Source organism: Pleurodeles waltl, chromosome 3_1 (assembly GCF_031143425.1).
Source record: "Pleurodeles waltl isolate 20211129_DDA chromosome 3_1, aPleWal1.hap1.20221129, whole genome shotgun sequence".
Lineage (NCBI taxonomy): Eukaryota > Metazoa > Chordata > Amphibia > Caudata > Salamandridae > Pleurodeles > Pleurodeles waltl.
In genome coordinates, this window is record NC_090440.1 from 1601673731 (window position 1) to 1601694332 (window position 20602).

A 20602-nucleotide genomic window follows, 5' to 3' on the forward strand; every position below is an offset into this window, starting at 1 on the left:
CATTGAGACAAGCATGCAAAGGACTGGACATCCAACAGGATCCTGCACGGCTAGTTGGCAGGCCCTCTTGGTTATTGTCAAGAAGCACTGTCGCCACTTAGTGCACTCACCCCTCCATACATGCAGTGCCTGTCAGGTGATTGAAGTCATGGATACACCCCTGGGACAGTGTTTGGCCAGGACCAATCTATGCCCTGCAACCCCAGCTCTGAAGATCCAGTTGCCATGTGCTGGCAAGCAGATCTAGCAAGTAGGTGGCCACACAGTTTTCCATTGAAGGAGTCTGCCCCACTACCACTGACTGCATGGAAGTACTTACACCTGTGTAGTCAATCCTTCCCAGATGGATACAACCCATAGTGGACATCTGTGTACCTTGCAGCCACGCCACATCTACCCAATGGTGCCCACCCAGAGCCACCATGCAAACATATGTCACAAGTGAGAGTGAGTACTTATCCCCATGTGGTTGCTGTGCTGCCCTCAAGCACCCATCCACCTCAGGGTAGGCCACCGCCAATATGCGGGCCATTAGGGGGGTCAGGGTCCTACGGCATCCCTCCCTCGTTGGAAGGATATCCAACAGCCTCTCAGGTCCTCCAACCGCTTTCTGCAGTGGGTGTTCTGCCGGGCATAGACCCCCCAGGGTCCACCTGTGCTTGGCGATGGCACGCCAAATCCCCTTCTTCTGATGGGCGCTGACCTGCATGAGTGACACAGACAGAAGAATACAGTCATGTAGGGTGGCATGTAGGGTGGCATTCCTGGGACAGTAGTGGACCGCACACATCACACGTCCACACCCACACATCGTCAGCCAACGTACCCCTCGGCCCCTCATCCACGTCCATGCTCCATTCACACTGCCACCTATCAAGGCCCTCTTCCCCATGCACAACACTCACATATAGGACAATGACAATGGACTCACCTGCCCCGGGGCCCCATACAACTGTCAATACAGGGGCAGGACCCCAGTCACAAGCCGCTCCAACTCTTCCTGGGTGAAAGCTGGGAACCCTGTCTCCTGCACGACATGGCATCTTGGCTACCAGATTCAGTACACAGCTGCACACACAGTGGAGGTCTTCAGTGCACGAGTTTCAGGAGTCAAGTGAGCATGAGCACATGAAATGGTGGTCACGCCCGCAGCGGACATCACCTTCACCGCCGGCAGCAATCACCATTGGCTCCTGCCTCCCATTGGCAGAAGTATGAGCCAATGGTGAGTTGCATGGCGGTTGTGACTGCCTGCCGCCATGCCGTGTTACGCTGACAGGATGATCTCACTTCCACTTGTCCCATGCATGCAGACAGGCGGCAACCATTTTACATTTACAATGTGTGATGTGTGTGAACTTTAGTGCATCTTACCTCAATGCTGCACAACATGTTACCACCTCTCTCCTGTTCCCAGGTATTATGCATGGTTGAGGAAGAGGAATGCACCGGTGTACAGGCCCCCAGTCGACCTTGCTACCCTGGAGGTAAGTCACATTATCCAGACCTATCACCTGAACCGTGTAACCATCATCTAACTGGTGGCCCTATTGGAGCCGGATCTGTTGCGTGCCATTGGTCATCCCAATGCCATCCCTCCCACAGTGCAGGTGTGGTCAGTCCTCCACTACCTTGCCTCAGGCCCCTTCCAGGTCACAGTGGGCCTCGTAGCTGGGGTATCACAGCCCATGTTCAGCGACGTCCTGAGGGATGTACTGTCTGCCCTGATTAAACATATGTCCAGCTACATCCGGTTCCCCCGACGTGCAGAATTGCCCACTGTCAAAACTGGGTTCTACTATGTGACACATGTCCCACATGTGACTGGGGCCGTTGATTGCACCCACATTGCCTTGGGCCACCCAGGAGGAATGAAGAGGTGTACAGAAACCGCAAGAACTTTCATTAGGTCAATATGCAGGAGGTGTGTCTTGCGGACCAGTACATCTCCCAGGTGCCGGCCAGGTAACCAGGCTCTGTGCATGATTCCTACATCCTGCAGAACAGAAGCATCCCACACATGATGGCACCACTCCAGAGGGACCGGGCCTGGCTTGTCGGTATGTACCCCAGCATAAGTGCGGCCTTTAGCTCTCTGGACTCTTGTGTCCCTGCCCTATTTCTATGCACCCATATGCTTCTTCCCTCTATACGCACAGGTGACTCTGGCTATCCCAACCTGCCCTGGGTCATGACACCCGTGAGGCATCCATCCTCAGCTACAGAGGACGATTACAATGAAGCCCACAGTCGTACCAGACGGGTCATTGAAAGATTCTTCGGTCTGCTGAAGACCAGGTTCCAGTGTTTGCATGTCTCCAGGGGTGCCCTGCTCTACAACCCACAGAAGGTGTGCCAGATCATTGTGGCCTGCTGCATGCGGCACAATCTGGCCCTGAGTTGTCACATGCCATTGCTGGATGCAGAGGAGGGGGTAGCTGTGCCAGTGGCTGAGAAGGGGACATGGGAGTGGTGACGAGGAGGATGATGTGGATGCAGCTGACTTCAGAGCGGAGCTGATTCAACATTTCTTCGGCTGAGATGCAGGTATGTGTCAACTGTGTAGAATGTGTTCTCTACAACTGTCTGCCTTGTCCCTGATGCCACCTGTTGTTTGTGACCACTGACGCTATTGGTTGCAGCTCAAATTCCGGGTGGGGGGGTGTCACATGTGCCCATGACTTAGATATTCACAGTGTGCAGGTCAGGCCCATAGTTAGGCTGCTGTTGTGTTGGTGCACTGGTGCCATCAATGTGAAAGTAGAGTGTTCTCTGAGCTGCCATTGCAGGTGCTATGTTTGTGCCACACAGGGAAGTTGCATGTGTGCAGCACCTATCCTGGTATTCGACATTGGGTGGCAGTGCTACATTGTTGTTGGTGCCAGTGGGTATGGCTCAGGTCTGGTGCTGGGCGCTGTGCAGGTTGGACCATTGGGTTGGTAAGTGTTGTCATTGTGTGTAGGTACTGGTCATATGGTTGTGGACATGACTGCCATATCTGCAATGGATTCCTCTTTCTACAGTGCATTTGTGTGGCATTGGCATCTGTGATGCCTACAGTGATTGTTGTCCCTGTTTTGCTCTACTTTCAGGACAATGTTGTTGTGTTCTGTGGATCCTGCTTGGCCTGTTGTCAACTATTTCCAGCCACTGCCTACTATACATCTGTCCTCCCGGGATTTTGCTACCTCCTCTGTCACCCTCCCATGTATGTGCAGTTGTACAGGTATTTGCAGTTCCATGCATACTCATGACAAATAAATAGGAAGACATGAACTTACATGAAATGTGCTCAACAGTTGTTTATTTGTCATGTACAAGTGTAAGGGGTGATGAGTGGGGTAATGGTGGCAGAGATCATCTGAGAGGCGAGTCCAGCTCTAGGTAGTCTGCGTCCAGTGTGCTGGCTATGGGTAGATGGAGATATGGGAGTGGACAGTCGACAGGGTGTCACAGTCACACACAAGGGAGAATATTCAGGAGAGGATCACTTCCTGGCGTCGTTGTGGTCTGGCCATCATGTCTGGCTGTATGTCGAGTTGGACGTCCTCACTTGCATGGGGGTTCCTGAGCTGCAGGGGTTGGGTTGCTTGTGTCCTGAGAGTCCTGTGACGGAGCCTCCATGCCACTGGCTGCCGCAGACATGGAGGGTTGTGATGGAATATGGCCAGTGGTAGGGGTCTGCTGGTGGGTGGTAGACTCACGAATGACTGTGGTCAGGCCCATGAGCACCCCTAGTATGGAGGCCATGGTAGTGTTGTGAGCCTGCCACTGCTGCATGGCCTCCTGATGGTATTGCCCCTGCAGCTGCTGGGTCTGCTGCACAGTGGTGAAGATTTGTGCCACAGTGTCCTGGGTGTGCTTGTATACACCCAGGACTTGGTTGAGGCCCTCCTGGGCAGTCAGTTGGTGTGGCTGTCCTGAGCCTTGGCTCACGGTTCCTCTCAAACTACCCCTGACCCCCTGTGCCTGTGCCCCTGGCACAGTTTGCCCACTCCAGCAGCAGGGCCTTCATTGTTTTAGGCAGGGCTCCGTTGTCTCTTGCCTCTGTAAGGTGGGGCACACCTCTGATTAATGGGTCCCTGCGGCTGAGGTTTGGGGTTCAGGGTCTGGCTGTGGTGAGCAACAGAACGATGGATTAAACCCAGATCTGTGACTGGGGGTGAGTGTTTGCATTGTTCAGCACTCTGTCCATCATCCTTTTGTGTTGCTAAAGTTGCCCTAAGTGGGAAGGGTATGCCCAGACGTGCGTCCCGTGCTCTCTATGCCACTGGATTCAAGCTAGCCTAGCTGGTTAAGGGTGATACCCTGAACCCGTTCCCAGGATGCTTGTTTCCGATCCAGGGAGGACCCGGCCTGGCAGTTCGGGCTGGACTGTTCCCATGAGGAGGAACAGGGTCAAGACTGATTTGCATATAGCTGGGTCCGAATTGGGGTGGCATGGTGAGCAAAAGAACGATGGATTAAACCCAGATCTGTGACTGGGAGTGAGTGTTTGCATTGTTCAGCACTCTGTCCATCATCCTTTTGTGTTGCTAAAGTTGCCCTAAGTGGGAAGGGTATGCCCTGATGTGGGTCCCGTTCTTACTGTGCCACTGGATTCAAGCTAGCCTGGCTGATGAAGGGTGATACTCTGAAACAGGTCCCAGGATGCTTGTTTCCTGTCCAGGGAGGACCTGGCCTTGCAGTTCGGGCTGGACTGTTTCCATGAAGAATAGGATCAAGACTGATTTGCATATGGCTAGGTCCAAACTGGGGTGGCATGGTGAGCAAAAGAACGATGGTTTAAACCCAGATCTGGGACCGGGGGTGAGTGTTTTCATTGTTCAGCACTCCGTCCATCATCCTTTTGTGTTGCTGTGGTGTTGTTGCCACATGGGTAAGGGCTTCCGGTGTGTCCAGGGTGGGTGTGCCATTGATGGACTGTCCAGTGGCCCCAGATGGCCCAGGCAAGTCATCCTCATCCAGACATCCAGTGGGGCCTTGTTAGAAATGGGGTCTTTGGTTGGCAGTCAGGTTGCCCCTTGTCCAAGAAGGACCCTCAGTCTAGCCAGGGTAAAGGAAAATCACCCTTGGTTAAGCCCCCACTCACCCATTGGTAGCTTGGCACGAGTAGGCAGGCTTATCTTCAGAAGCAATGTATAAAGTATTTGTACCAACACACACATTAACTCAGTGAAAACATTACAAAATGACACAACACAGGTTTAGAAAATAGGTATTATTTATCTAAACAAAACAAGACCAAAATGATAAAGATCCGACATACACAAATCAAGTTATGAAATAAAAAGGAAAATAAATCTTAAATCCTTTAGAAAACAGTGAGAACGCTGCTAGCACTCAAAAGTACCTGGGTAGTGTCAAAATAAAGCCGCACGGGTGAGCATACATCGAAAAAGGCCAGCGTTGCGTCAATTTCTCACCAGCAAAAGAGAACGGAGTACTTCCTCCTTCGGTCGGGTCAGCGTGCGTCATTTCTTCTCTCCCACAAGGGAGAGATGCATCGATCCATACAGGCACCTCGGGTCCGGGCAGGCTTTGCATTGATTTTCCGTGCCCAGCGAGCGATGTTGTGTTGAAATCCGGTCGCACGGTGTCGGGAAACCGTGCTGTGTGGGGGCTTGCGTTATTAACAGCAGTCACTGCGGATGTTGCGCATCGTTCTTCGAGCCGTGTTGTGTCGATCTCCCAGCCAGGAGGCCTGCGGCACATCGTTTATCAGCCACAAGGCGGGCGGTGCGTCGAAAGTTTCCCTGCACGGCGGTCTTTGCGTGTATTTCTGTCCTTTTCCACCAGCTGAACCTTTCAAGGGCCCAGAGACAGGTTATGGCACCACTTGGCAGGCAGGACTCTCAGCGGAAAGCCCAAGTGCGGACAGAGAGAAATCTTTGTTGTCCCTGAAACTTCAACAACAGGAGGCAATCTCAGTCCAAGCCCTTGAAGATTCTTCTCAAGCAGGAATGCACAAAGTCCACTCTTTGTACCCTTCCACAGACAGAAGCAGCAATGGCAGGATAGCCCAACAAAGCAGTCACAGGCAGGGGCAGCACTTCTCCTCAGCTCTTCAGCTCTTCTCATTGGCAGTGGTTCCTGTTGATTCCATAAGTGATCTAATTTTCTGTGGTTTTGGGTGCCCTTCTTATACCCCTTTCTGCCTTTGAAGTAGGCCTACTTCAAAGAGAAGTCTGTGTTGTTCTCAAGATCCTATCTTGCCCAGGTCAGGCCCCAGACACACACTAGGGGGTTGGAGACTGCATTATGTGAGGGCAGGCACAGCCCTTTGAAGTGTAAGTGACCACTCCTCCCCTCCCCTCAGCCCAGATGGCTCATCAGGATATGCAGGCTACACCCCAGCTCCCTTTGTGTCACTGTCTAGTGGAGAGGTGTAAACAGCCCAACTGCCAAACTGACCCAGACAGGGAATCTACAAACAAGCAGAGTCACAGAATGGTTTAAGCAAGCAAATGCCTACTTTCTGAAAGTGGCATTTTCAAACACACAATCTAAAAACCAACTTCACTAAAAGATCTATTTTTAAACTGTGAGTTCAGAGACCCCAAACTCCAAATGTCTATTTGCTCCCAAAGGGAACCTACGCTTTAATCATTTTTAAAGACAACCCCCATGTTAACCTCTGAGAGGGATAGGCCTTGCAACAGTGAAAACCGAATTTGGCAGTATTTGACTGTCAGAACATGTAAAACACATAAGTACATGCCCCACCTTTCACATACACTGCACCCTGCCTATGGGGCTACCTAGGACCTACCTTAGGGGTGCCTTACATGTATAAAAAGGGAAGGTTTAGGCCTGGCAAGTTGGTACACTTTCTAAGTCGAATTGGCGGTTTTAAAACTGCACACACAGACACTGCAGTGGCAGGTGTGAGCCATGTTTATAGGGCTACTTATGTGAGTGTCACAACCAGTGCTGCAGGCCCACTAGTAGCATTTGATTTATAGGGCCTGGACACCTCTAGTGCACTGTACTACAGACTTACTAGTAAATCATATATGCCAATCATGGATAAGCCAATTATGCATACATTTTACATAGGAGCACTTGCACTTTAATACTGGATAGCAGTGGTAAAGTGCCCAGAGTAACAAGAACAGCATACATCAACAATCTGGGAAACAGAGGCAAAAAGTTAGGGGAGACCACACCAATGATGCCAAATCTAACAGGCCCTCAGGCCCTGACATTCTCTGCAGGGGTACCTGTGGATGGATACAGTAGATGTAAGTTGTGTGACTGTAGTTGTTATGTTCCCTGTTGTGATGCATGCAATGGCTCGACTGGCTTCCCATTGCTGGCAATGACAGTTGCTGCACTGCAGACATTAATTTGGTTAGGATTGTAGGTGCTGTGGTTCTTCACAATGTGGTTGTCATCCATGCATTAGGGGTGTGTGTGTGTAGGGATGGTGGGAGTGGGGTGGAGTGACATGCAGATGATGTGACTAGGATGTTTGGGGCGGGGCACTGGGGTGGGTTGCAGTGCATTGGGGAGTGGTGGGGAGCTCTGCTGAGCATGGGTGGTTGGTGTATAGGGAGCATTGCTGACTTACCAGAGTCGAGCCCTCCGACTGATGCCAGTCAGGCCCTTAGGATGCAAGATGTCCAGGACCTTCTCCTCCCAGGATGTCAACTGAAGGGGAGGAGGTGGGGGCCCACCACCAGTCTTGTTTCTGTCATCTGACTGGATGCAATGGATCTGACCTTCCCCCTGAGATCGTTCCACCTCTTTCGGATGTCCTCCCTTGTGCGTGGGTATGTGCCAACATGCGTTGACCCTGTTGACGATCCTCTGCCACAACTCTGGCTTTTTGGCAATGGATGTTTTCTGTACCTGGACTTCCATGAGCTGTGGCTCTATTCTGATGATCTTGCCCGCCATGACCTACAACTCATTGTTGTTGAACCGTGGGTGCTTCTGGCATGACATGTTGTGGGGTGGGTATGTGTTGTGCGTGTCAGGTGCAGTGCGGGATGTGTGGTGATGTGGGGGTGTTTGGCTGTGTGTGCTGTGGGCTGTGGTGTTGATTTGTGCAATGTGTGCTGTGTGATGTTAGTTTGTTGTGTTTGGGGTATACTTCGTCTCAAGTGTGGCTGTTGGTGCTCGGATCTGATGCAAGGGATTTTTGGTGGGTGGGGAGGTTATATGGTGGCGTAGTCAGGTGTGTGTGGTGTGTGTATGGTTATCAGGTGTGGGTTATTTGAACTGGCCAATGTGGTGTGGTTTCTTTCCACAGTGCCTTTTTGTTCTACCGCGGTGCGAACCGCCAACGATTTCCACTGTGCATGTTCCACTGTCTGGAGGTTGCCTCATATAATGATGGTCGGAACGATGTCGCTGTGGTGGGGCTGGCAGTTGATCAGTCACTCTTTTGCCATGGGTTGACCTGGCGGTGTTGGTTTTGTGTCTGTATTTGGGCAGTTTGTGTTTTGTGACTCGTAATATGGCAGTCGCTTTACCAGCACCACTGCTGGTATGGTGGCGGCATTTCGCATGGCGGTCTTGCCCGGAAACCACCAAACTCATAATGAGGGCCTAAGTTCTTTGTATCAGGAAATTACATTGAGTGGCTTGCTTCCAGACAGCTGGCACAGCTCAATAATTAATTCAATCTTCAAGGGCTTAGATAGAACAAATCCTGCAAATTGCAGACCTATAGCCCTTCTTGACTCAGAAGCTAAGATCTACACCTCACCGCTGCTGGCTAACTTAGCAGACTGGACCACACAGAATATTATATCTCCAAATCAAGCTGGCTTTAGAAAAGGAGCAGGTACAACTACAAAGATACTAGTGTCTATGTTTCCGGTGGAGCAAAGTAAGTTCCAAAGGAGAAAATTACATCTTGCTTTTATTGGTTTCTAAGCCGCGTTTTATCGGGTAGACAGGCAGCTGCTTTGGAGCAAGTTAAATATTTGGGGTCTGCCTGATTCACTGCTGAATGCAATCATTTCATTGTACATAAACACATGGGTCGAAGTAAAAATAGGAGGTGGGACAAGATTGACAAGGAAAATCCTCACGCATCCGGGTTTGAAGCAAGATTGCATGTTGGCCCCTCACCTATTCAACCTCTTTATGGCTGACCTTTCTCTGAAGTTGAATGAGGCAAATCTTCATGAACCACATTTGGGTGCCATCAAATTGACCCATTTATCATATGCAGATGATCTTGTCCTGTTCAGCCACACCAAGGTGAGTCTACAATGATCTTTAAACATACTGGCTGATTTTGTAAATCTTAATCAGCTGGAGATTAACGTTGCAAAGTCCAAGATAATGCTTATTGGTCCAGGAAGCTTTTCTTCAATCAGAATGGCTTTAAGTTATACAACATTGGATGTAGTTTCACATTATAAACATCTAGATATATAACTAGACATGCAGGCTGCGTTTCTGCAGCAGAAACAATACATTGATAAAAAGGCCACAGCGATAACACATGCCTTTACTGTTTTAGCTCAGCAGTTGCAGAGCCCTTCATATCTCCCGCTCCTAAAAGTCATATCTGCCAAGCTCTTACCCACCATTGCATATGCCAGTGTGGCGCTGCATGGAATGGACGCACCACTTTTGGATAAAATCCAGCTTAATGTGTATAGGCACGTCTTTGTCTTACCATGATTCACATCTCCAGCGCAGCTTTGCCTGGAATTTGGCTTGAAGGAGCAAGAATTTAACAGGAAAGGCACAACTTTATAAACCTGGTATAAAATCAGCCAGGCACAAGACATCTTGAATAAAGCGCTTTGGTCAGCCCTTGAGAGAACTTAGCTGTCAGTTTATAGTAAATACCTGCAGTCCTCTATCGACCAACTACATCTACATGAGTTATGGAAGGTTGGTCCACGGATAACTCCGTCAGAAAAGGTGTTAATAGAGCTGCCAAACTACTTTTATTTCTAGAAGACAAAATGAGATTCAGTATCCGTTCCCATTCCTGGATGACCATAGGATATTATTTCAAATTGGCACTGGCGACCTACCTCTTCAGTCTTTTTTCCGCACAAATGAAGCAAAAATGAATGTCGATACGGCTGGGCATCATACCAACAAGGCAAATTTTTACTCATGGAGGCCCTCCGCAGTGGTTCTGTGCAGACATTGTAACCAGCATAAAGAAGATCTCATCCATAGAGTCTAGATTTGCCCGGCTCTGCTTGATATCCGACGCAGGTTGCTGAAAACAACTTTCAATGAGAGACTTATTCAGACCTGTAGGGGTACTATAATAGCATGTCTCAACCCACACGATCATCAGCTAAGTTGCAAATTTGGTAGATTCTTGGAGAAAATATTAATTTAATACAACCCCTCCCTGATAATAACATTAAGTTTTATTTTGTGGCTATTAAATGCTTGCCACGAGATGCTATGGGAACTCTGGGGCATGGAAAACAAAACTATATATAGCCTTAGTACATACGGGTCGTATGACTGTCTTTTATTTATTGCTGTACTTGATGAGCTTTTAGTGTGTAGGTTGTTTGCTTTGCACTTAAGTAAATCTATTTTATAGTAGCTGTTGGGTGTACAGGCATTTTAGGTTTGTGTATCAGTTGGAAATGTTTTAGGTGAAATCTCACACTTAGGATAAAGAAAGGTTTTAGCAAATATGCCTAATTTTTGGCCTTACCTCCGCCACAATTGACGCATTTGCCTTTGTAGGCATTTATGTTCTGTTTGTTGTGTTGAGTAGTTTGGGTTTAGTCATTATTTTATAGTCATTTTTAGCATAAGTGTTTAATTTGTAAATGTTTATGTATTTTAAATAGGTAGAGTAAGTGCAAAATTTTACTAAGTTCAGGTAATAAAGTCTGCATTTTTCTGTGGCGTGATATGCTGCATAATCTTTTAAATTAGCTTAGATATTAAATTAAATATTTTTTTCAACCAAATAGAATCGCTGCTGTTGCTGGTGTCAATTGAGGTGCTCTCCAGTTAGTTAATGCTTATCATTTGCTTATTGATGGTGTTTAAGCCTCAGGTTTATTATAAATCTTAGGTTGATATCATGGCTGCTTATTTGAGGCAATGTTCAGATTTTTTATGTTTCTTTGTTATAATTTGCTTAATCATTGCATTAATTTTGGTGTGAAATTACTTGTGAATGATGAAAGCTGTGTAATTGTTATGGTTTTAATTAATTGAAACAATAAATATACCTTTACCTACATATAGGTATACAGAGATTTACTATTCTTAGACTGAGAGAGCAGCAGCACAGGACTCTAAATTTGAGAATGAAAAAATAAGGCTCATATTTATACTTTGTTAGCGCTGCATTTGTGTCATTTTTTTACGCAAATGCTGCGCAAACTTGCAAAATACAATTGTATTTTGTAAGTTTGTGCCATTTTTGCGTCAAAAAGTGGCGCAAATGCGGCGCTAAAAAAGTATAAATATGGGCCTAAATGCCTTATTGATATTCAATGGAAGGTGGAAGACTATACGAATCTTAAGAGGAAGAGCAATCTTAAGAATACAGGGAAATGAGAAAGGCTCTAAGGAAGCAGGTGTAAGGAAATGTAATGATAAATTATTTCAGAAAGCATTTCCAAATTTAAGAGAATGGTACTTTATTGTTCAGACACAACAAGCATATCGGTTCTCCTTGTAGATGGGAGATGAACACAAAAGAAGCACATGTTAGTAAAACAGTCTAATAGCCAGTAAAAGGTTCTGAGAGACCCAGAGTGATCTATGTTGGGAATTTTCTCATTTGGTAGCTGATGTTCCTAAAGGCGTCTCACAATAATCCCTTTAAAGTTGACTGCTGTTCCTTCTTTGATCTTACTGTTGTCATTGCACAGTTGAAAGGCATTGGAGGGGTGAGGCCAATGATCACACCATTGCAAAACGGAGGGAACTTGGTTACAAGAGCTCAGCTAAATAAAGAGAAAGAAGGCCCTACTGACATATTTTTTGACATCTGGATTATGACCTCAGCTATACGGACCTTATTTATTAAATCTTAAGCATGTTTTGGGAAGGTGCCTAATCTCTCCTAGCTGAAATATTGCACTAGGATTGAATTGCCTGGGCTGGTTGTGTGTAGTATCCTTTGATTTATATTGAGGGTGTTTGGAAGAAGAAAGGAGGGAGAGGGAAACTGAAGTATGGGAATTTGGTGGCTAATACAGGTAGGGTTTGGATGATTTCTTTCTAGGGTGGGAGGTGCATGCTGGGTATGGGGTGTCTTGTTGGTTCTCATAGGGGCTCAGGTGGATTAGCATGATGGTGAGATTGCAATGGGAAAACAGAGCAAAAAGGAAAGTAAAAAAACTGTGAAAGGCGTACTCCCTGAAAATAGGAAGCAAAGGGTTTGTATAAGGTGCTATGGATACGACTGAGACTTCCATTGCCACTTGAAATGTAGAAGGGATAAACATACTCCAGAAAACACAGATGTTTTGGAAGAGCTGAAAGGTATTGGACCTACAACAGTTGTCTTGAAGAAATGCATATTGCCCTTGAAATGTAATCTGCTTTATCAGTTGGGTTACCACATAGAGCTCTCTTTGCAACAAAATACATTGGTTGTGAAGGCACCTACATTGATGAAATCCAGTTGTTGGTAAGTCTGATGCACGGCCTTCGTTACTCAATGTAGATGGGCTATTGTCCAAATTAGGTGTTCCCCTAAATGCATCGTATTGTGTGCTTTCTATGGCCAACCTCAAATGATCTTGCACTATTTGATTTTATAACCAAAGAACTAGCATCTTGGGGTGGAAAGGTGATAACATGTGGGGACTTCAAATGTCCCTTGAACAGAACCCGGGAGGTTAGCAAAAAGAGGTAGTGAGTCAGCATGAGGAAAGTTAGGGAATTTGTTGGCCGTCTCTTCCGAATTAAATGTCTTGTTAACTGCTGGTCCTTTCTAAAAAGGCACAAACTGGGTTTACAGTTTTATTCCATCCTGCATACACAGTACTCACTCACCTAGTTGTCTATTTTTATGTCCGAAAGAGTTTTTAAGTCATGCTGACGTACAGTAATACCCCAAGAGTAGGTGAGATCACATCCTACCAAACCTGCAGGTTAACAGTCAAATTACAGAAAGTCTCAGGACACTTGATCGGTCGCTTCTATAAGCCTTTGAATAACAATGAAGAATAGGCCTGCTGAGTGAAGATTTTTTTTAATCCAATCTCGGGTCTGCTGTCCTTCCTTCTATCTGGGAAAACCCTTAAGGCTGCAGAGAAGATGATAAAATGAAAGTTATAAACTGCTCCAACTCAAACTCTTACACTTTCCTTTTGTTATTGTATCAGTGGTTATCGCCAGGTTATGCATTGCCTGGATTTACATTTTGAAGGACGCTCCAGCCGCTGAGAAAGTCACAAGACAAGATGATGGATTGTTATAAACTGGAGCTGGCTCCATATAAAGTCATAGGCATCAGGGCCCAGCTGTGAGGTTACTCTGGGCCTGATTTAGAGTTTGGCGGATAGGGTTACTCTATCACAAATGAGACGGCTATCCCGTCAGCCATATTACAATCCCATTATAGCTTATGGAGATCGTAATCCCGCAGACAGTATATCCGTCACGTTTGTAAGGAGTAACCCGTCCACTAAAATCTAAATCAGGTCCTCTGTCTTGACCGATTACAACGACCAGATCAAGAACTATTCAAGCCTACCTTGACTTCATTATGAGTTAGGACTTCACTGACAACGGTCAGCTAAATGTGTACTTTTTTTTACTCTCTGATACTTATTTTCGTGACCTTCTATGCAATATGGTTATTGTCCTAGGCTTATTATTCACCCATAAAAAAGACAATTCAACAATATTCATGCATTGGGAGGTGGCAGACGGTGGAAATGGCAGTTCAATTTTCTTTATTAATGATCATCGTATCGGTGCATTCTGTGACGCTCGCAGTAAACCTTGTCAGGTATTTCCTAACATCTTGTTGTCCTTACTCTCTCACTTTGGAACTTGCTGCCCTTTCTAATGTACTTGCTGAGTTCTGCTCAGTTCTGCGGGATTCAGGGAATTTAAAAGGTCTGTACTGGTGGCTCAGCTGACTGCCTGAATCCCACTGCTATTGTATTCTAAGTAAGACCTTTTGTGTAGACCTTATTTCATAAATTAATGCTTGCTGTGTCCTGGCGGGGTAATACTGAGTTATTGGTTTCTTTAAACCATTTATTTTGCAGTCTGGTTTGTGTGATATGAGGCATGATTTCACTGCAGCTCGATATTGCCTTGGAGGATTTAAGAATGCGTGTAGTTAAGCGTTTAAATGATGCTAATGAAAAACAGGATTGCATCTGAATTGAATGCCATGTATTTAAAATACCATGTTTCAAACACACTGGTTGCTGCTCTCTGCTCCACGTTGTCATTCAATATAGAACCTCCATAGAGCACATTAGTTGGTTGTGTTACTCTTGCTGTGGTTTGCTGTGATGCACACGCTCTGTGAGTAATATTGATTTTTCATAGTAGCACATTTTTCAGTTTATAAGCACTTTATAAGCGTCCACAGACATATATTCAGCTAAGATTTATGTATTGACAATGTACATACGTGCATCACAAATCACATTAATTGCTGATGAAGAACACTTATTTTGCACCATTATTATAGATCATTCTCTACCACTTAACATAATGGATTTCTGAATAGAATAATGGCCCTTGGTCAATTTTGGGTCGAGGGGCAGCCCTTCCAGTCTGCAGTCACACATGTGTAATGTATTTTTATTTTGCGGAAATAGAATACTAATAAATGTGAATAATAAACATGGAGAAGTGACATATACAGAGGTTGTCTAAAGTAGATTGTCCTCTCTGTTGTGAGAGAGAAAAATCCAGATTGAAATTGTTTATATAGTTCTGGTTAATTATGCACTTTTACGCTAAATCATTACTAACCAGAACATTTGCATGATAATCTAATTGACAGTTTTGATGTAATTTTTCCTAGTTCTTATATTTGTACGTCCTTATTACGGAAAAGAGTTGGGTGTTTCCCAGAGGTAACTGTTAATTACCACCGTGTATTGAAAGCAGATCGTTGAAGTGGTAATGGTTGAGAAGAATATTCGTGCATATTTAATGTGCTGCATTTTGTTGTGGAGTTGATGTGTAGTCTTGTTTTTGCACTAGTGTGTTTAGTGTTCTATTAGTGTGTTGTGTTGTTTTATTGCACTGTGGTTGCTATGCTAGTTTCTGTTTTGGTTTTTGTGGCTGCTTTGTTGTCTTATGTTGCACATGGTTTGTTTAATTTTCACCATTATATTGCCTTTTCTCTGTTATTGTGTTGAGGTTTGTTGTGCTCTGTAATAACATCAGAGATGTCAAGAAGTGCTTCTACTTTCCTAGCAAAAAAATACAATTCTATTACATGCTCAAAACATTTCACCACTCTCACAGTTGAAAGGGGTGAGGGGCTATTCAAATAAAAACCCACGGATGTATGTAATGTAGAGCACCCAATAACACAAACTCTGCTTTTAGCTAGCATCTCTACTCTTAGTAATACATTTGTTTTTTCTGTTCCCCCCCATGTCAACAATGGTGGTCCAGAGGGCCGAGCAGAAAAACTTCACAAATGCCTCCGACATACTGAGAAGAAATTTATAGCACATGGAATACATTATATGTGTGTTTTTTTCCCAAAGCTTCAGTGTTTTAAATGGGCCGGTACTGTCTGCAACCGAGTACCAGCACTTTTTTATTTTGAGTGAGAGAGTACCTGCACTTCTCCAGAAAAACCTAACACGTTTAATTGGAGAGTACCAGCACGTCTCAGTAATAAACACGTACTCTGGTACAGAGTACCTGCACTTCTATTTTTCCATTTCAAGCACTGCCAAAGACAACCGTAAAAAGTCTTTAGTAAAAATAAAAGTGTCCAGAGCTCCACCATACATCCGCTGTTCTATTTCCTACAAAAACCGGCAGGGGTTATAAAAAATCTCATAAAAAACCTTATATTTAGTAGTTCACTTGTTGCATGGATTGTGGAGATACGGCACCGACTGCCACTGCAGATGTCAGATTTAAAACAGCCAACATACCAAACATTAAATGATACCCATTGTTGACAAAATGTAAACATTGAAACAGTTTCCAGAGGCAGGCCAATAACATTGAGTAATAAGCCCTCCATGCATCGAAGATGATAACTGCTGCCTTGTGTTCCCTTGAGCAGCTGGCTATTTTACATTTAAGAGGCCGCCTTTATTATTATATCTATAACTTGCTCTAGGATAAAAGCCCTTCATGACCCAGGTGCACTTTTTGTATCCTGAGTTCAGTGAGCTCAGGCCCGCTTGTCACTTTTTTTGTTTTGCAAAAAAAATTAAAAAAGTCTAAGTTTGTTTTTGAGAAACAAAAATACGAAAGCACCTGGTGCACAGGAAGGTTTCTTCATGCCTTGGCCTTTACTGTTTTCTGGCATATTTTGATTTAACATTTTTAAAATCCATGTTTCCTGTTCAAACCATTTTTTATTTATTTTGCTTAATAGGGTTTTTCTTGAATTTTTTATATTGGTTTGTGATTTTCATTCGGTTCTGTTCTGAATTTGCTGTTGCTTGGGCCTTAATTAGAATCTATGTGATCTGAGAGAAAGTAATTGAGCTATCCCATTTCCCAGTTCCCCCCATATCTTCTTTTTTTTTTTTTTTAATTTCCTTTGTCTCTGTATAGTTCTCTTTCTAGTACGTGGCATCTATCCATACCCTCTCTCCATTCATCATGGCTTGGTGCTATCCCAAATCCCCATCTCCTAGCTATCTCCCTTTTTGCAATCATGCATCCTAAGTTAATCAGTATTTTTGATATCTTGTGTGTTCGGTGAGACCCCATATCCCCAGTATCATTGACTCCGGCCTCATTTTCATGCTCATCTCTGTCACACGCTCCAGGGTTCCCCTCACTTCCTCCCAGAACCTGACGGTCCGGGGCAGGTCCACAGCGTGTGGTAACATTTTCCCTCTCTCCCGCATCCCCATAGATATTTGTTGTTTGCTGCCCTCCCTATCTTAAAAGAGCAGAGATCTTGTATAATATACTCTGTGTAGTATTTTGATTTGTATTAGTTTGAGGGACGCTGGAATAGCCACCTCTGCCGGAAATATCAGAACCTCTGCCCAGTCCTCCTCTTCTAGGTCTTTACAGTCTCTTTTCCATTGTTCCCATAGAGAAGATAGAGAGGGTTGTGTGTGTCTCATGATTGTACCATAAATTTGTGATATTTTTTTTTTTTGTATCCTTTCCTCTAAGAGTCTCATTGCAAATGGAGTGTGTTCCTGTTTCTCTTCTTCTACGGGAATACTATGTTTCAGAGCCGTCTGAAGGTGGGCGTATTGGAGCCATTGTGTATCTGGCATTTGATATTCATTTTCAAGATGTGAGAAGGGTGCCACCCTGTTTTTGTCCTATGTGTCATCTAAATATGTTATCCCAATGCTATCCCAGCCTTTATAGCCTTTCAGAGAATTTATCTTGGGTAGCTTGTTTCCTTCCCATAAAGGCTTTTTGGGAGTCAGACGTGTTGCCCATACCATCTCTTTAGTAAGTGGTGTCCATGTTTGTATAACCGTTTTTGTTGCTGGGCTAAATGCAGGGTTTAGTCTGCCCCCATACAGCCAGTGCAGGTAACCATGCTGGTGCATCATTTCTCTATCCCCTCTAAACGCTGGGTCATCTTGTGGAGCAAAAGCCCAGTGGTTTATTATGCTAAGTTGTGTCGCCTCATAGTATTTCCGGATATTTGGCAGGGCAATATCCCCCTCATACTTTGGTCTCTGTAAAGTGTTCAGTTTGATTCTGGGTTGCCCTCCTGACCATAGTAGTGTTCGTCGTAGGGAGTCCGCCTGGCGAAAGAATGTTTCTGGAATTGGGTAAGGGGAGTGGTGTAGAATATATAGGAAGCAAAGTAGTGCCACCATCTTAAAGAGTGCTGCCCCTCCCATCAATGAGATTGGGAGGGTTTGCCAATGCTTAGTCTCCGTTTCGAATCTCTGCAGTAGGGGTTGGACATTAGTAGTGTAGTGTAGGTGGGGCGTGCCTTATATCCAAATACCTAAGTACTTGAATTTCTCCAATTCCACTGCAACTGGTAACATTGTATGCTGTTCATTCTCCCACATCCCCACGGGGAACAGTAGTGATTTACCCCAGTTTATACTGAATCCTGAAACCTCCCCAAATGCTCGAAATATGTCTCCCAGGCGACCCATTGAGGATGGTGTCTGAGTTAGATACAATGGTATGTCATCCGAGTAGAGCGAAATCCGATCCTCCTCAGTACCATTTGTTGGCCATCCTCTTATCAATGTATCTGTCCTTATCCAGTTAGCTAGCCTCTGGATCACCACAGCAAATAACATCAGCAACAGAGGGCACCCTTGTCTAGTCCCTCTGTGAAGGTCAAATTCCTGCGATTTGTATCCGTTTACCCTCATTTTCGCTGTTGGTCTTTTGAATAGTAACTCTACCCACCACCTAAATCTGGGGCCAAACCACATTTTGGCCATAATGCTGAACATATATTTCCATTCCACCAAGTCAAATGCTTTATTGGCATCTAAGGAGAGGATTGCTCTTCCTTTAGTTGAGCGTGTTATTAGAGCTAAATTATTATGGAGCCTACAAAATTTTAGAGCTGTAGAGCATCCGGGATAAACCCCGTTAGGTCCGGGTAGACCAGGGTTGCCATCCCCCTGCTCAGTCTGATTGCCAACGTCTTCGCCAGTATTTTGGCGTCAACATTTGATAATGAGATCAGGCGGTAAGAATCCCCTCTATCTCTGGGTTTGTTTGATTTGGTTAGTAGGATGATCATCGCTGTTCTCATGTTGTGTGGAAGTTCCCTGATTTCAACAGCGTGATGCAGCGCCGCATGTAGGTGTGGTATCTGCCCCTTCCCGAGTTTCTGATAAAACTCTATGGGAAGTCCATTAGGCCCTGGCGGTTTCCCTTTATGTAGGTGACCCAACGCTGCCAACATTTCTTTCTCAGTGATCTCCTCCTCAAGAGCCGCTGTTTGTTGCGGGGAGAGACATGTCATGGAGCAGTCGTTTGGGAAGCTATCTATTTCTGCCTCTGGAATTGTTATGCAGGATTTGTAAAAGTACTTCATTTGGGCTGTCAATCCTTCCATTATTTCTTTAGGGTCCCTAATTAGTTTCCCTTCAGCTGTCTAAATTTCCCTAATGTGGGCATCACTTTGTTCCTTCCTTCCCAACCATGCCAAAAGTTTACCTGTTTTATTTCCAGTCTCATATAGCCATTTGCTTTGTAGTAGGTATTGTTGATGTACCTCATCCCAAGTTACTACATTGTACTCCTCTCTTGTTTGATTCATCTGTTTTTTAATGTCTGGTGTCGGGTGTGTTGTGTATCTCTGATCCTAAGCTATGAGTTCAGTTTCTAGTATTGCTAGTCTTTTCTCTCTATGTCATCTTTCTGCTATTTCACCCACTATTATCTCCCCTGTAACGGTGGCTTTATAGGCCTCCCATAGGCCTATCAGACTTTGTACCCATCCCGTATTCTCGGTGAAGTAGCGCTGAGTGACTTGCTCTAGGTCCTCGGCAACTTTTGTGTTTAGCAATCGCCATGTTTTCACGCGCCATTCTTTTCCTGGTGGTCGGGGGCCCAGAGACACCGCCATCTGCAGCGGAGCATGGTCACCAATTCCCATAGCCCGATATTCTATCATTTTAATTCTCAGCAGCATGTCCGCCATGGTCAGAAAATAGTCCATTCAAGAGTGCGCATCGTGGACAGCTGAATAGTAAGAGTACCCTTTTTCTTGCCCATGTAGAAACCTCCACACATCACATAAGCCAATTGCCTGCGTAAAGCCCTCTAGTTTCCCCCATTAGGACATCCTGACCTTGATGTACTAGCCCTGTCGAACTCCGTATTCATCACCATGTTGAAATCGTCTCCCAATAGGATTGATGCTGGTGGTGACGTTGTGAGCACTGTATCAATTGTTTGGAGTATCCCTCTTTGCAGACCCGGGAGTAGATACACATTAACAAGTAGGATAGGCATATGTCTATATGTCCCCAGTACTGCTATACAACAGCTGTGCATGTCTGCCCATGTACGTGTGGTGTGGAATGGGAGGCCCTTTCTAATAAGTATCAGTACCCCCATGGATCCAGGCGTAAACTGTGTGTGTCCTAGTAGCCTGTATTTACCTCTTTCCATGGCTTTATGTTTTGCATCCACCAGATGCGTTTCTTGCATAAATATTATATCTGATTTGTAACTACATATGGCTTTATGTATGAGGCTCCTTTTGTGTTTGTTTCCTAGTCCATTTACATTCCAAGTGAGGATGGATACTTTCTCAGTACCCATGGTAACAGAGTTATTGATATTAGTCTCTTGATGGTTTTAAGGGGAATGTTTCTTTGTATTTTCCCAATATCCTTTGCACCGACTTCAAGCGCGTTATCCCTCCTCTGTATGAAACAATCTGTAAACTTTACCCCCCATAAACCACTCACCCTACCTTACCATGCTGTGATTGTAGACAAACCACCCCCTCAATTCACTGTATGTGTTTACCGTAACCCCTGATTGGAGATTCTCA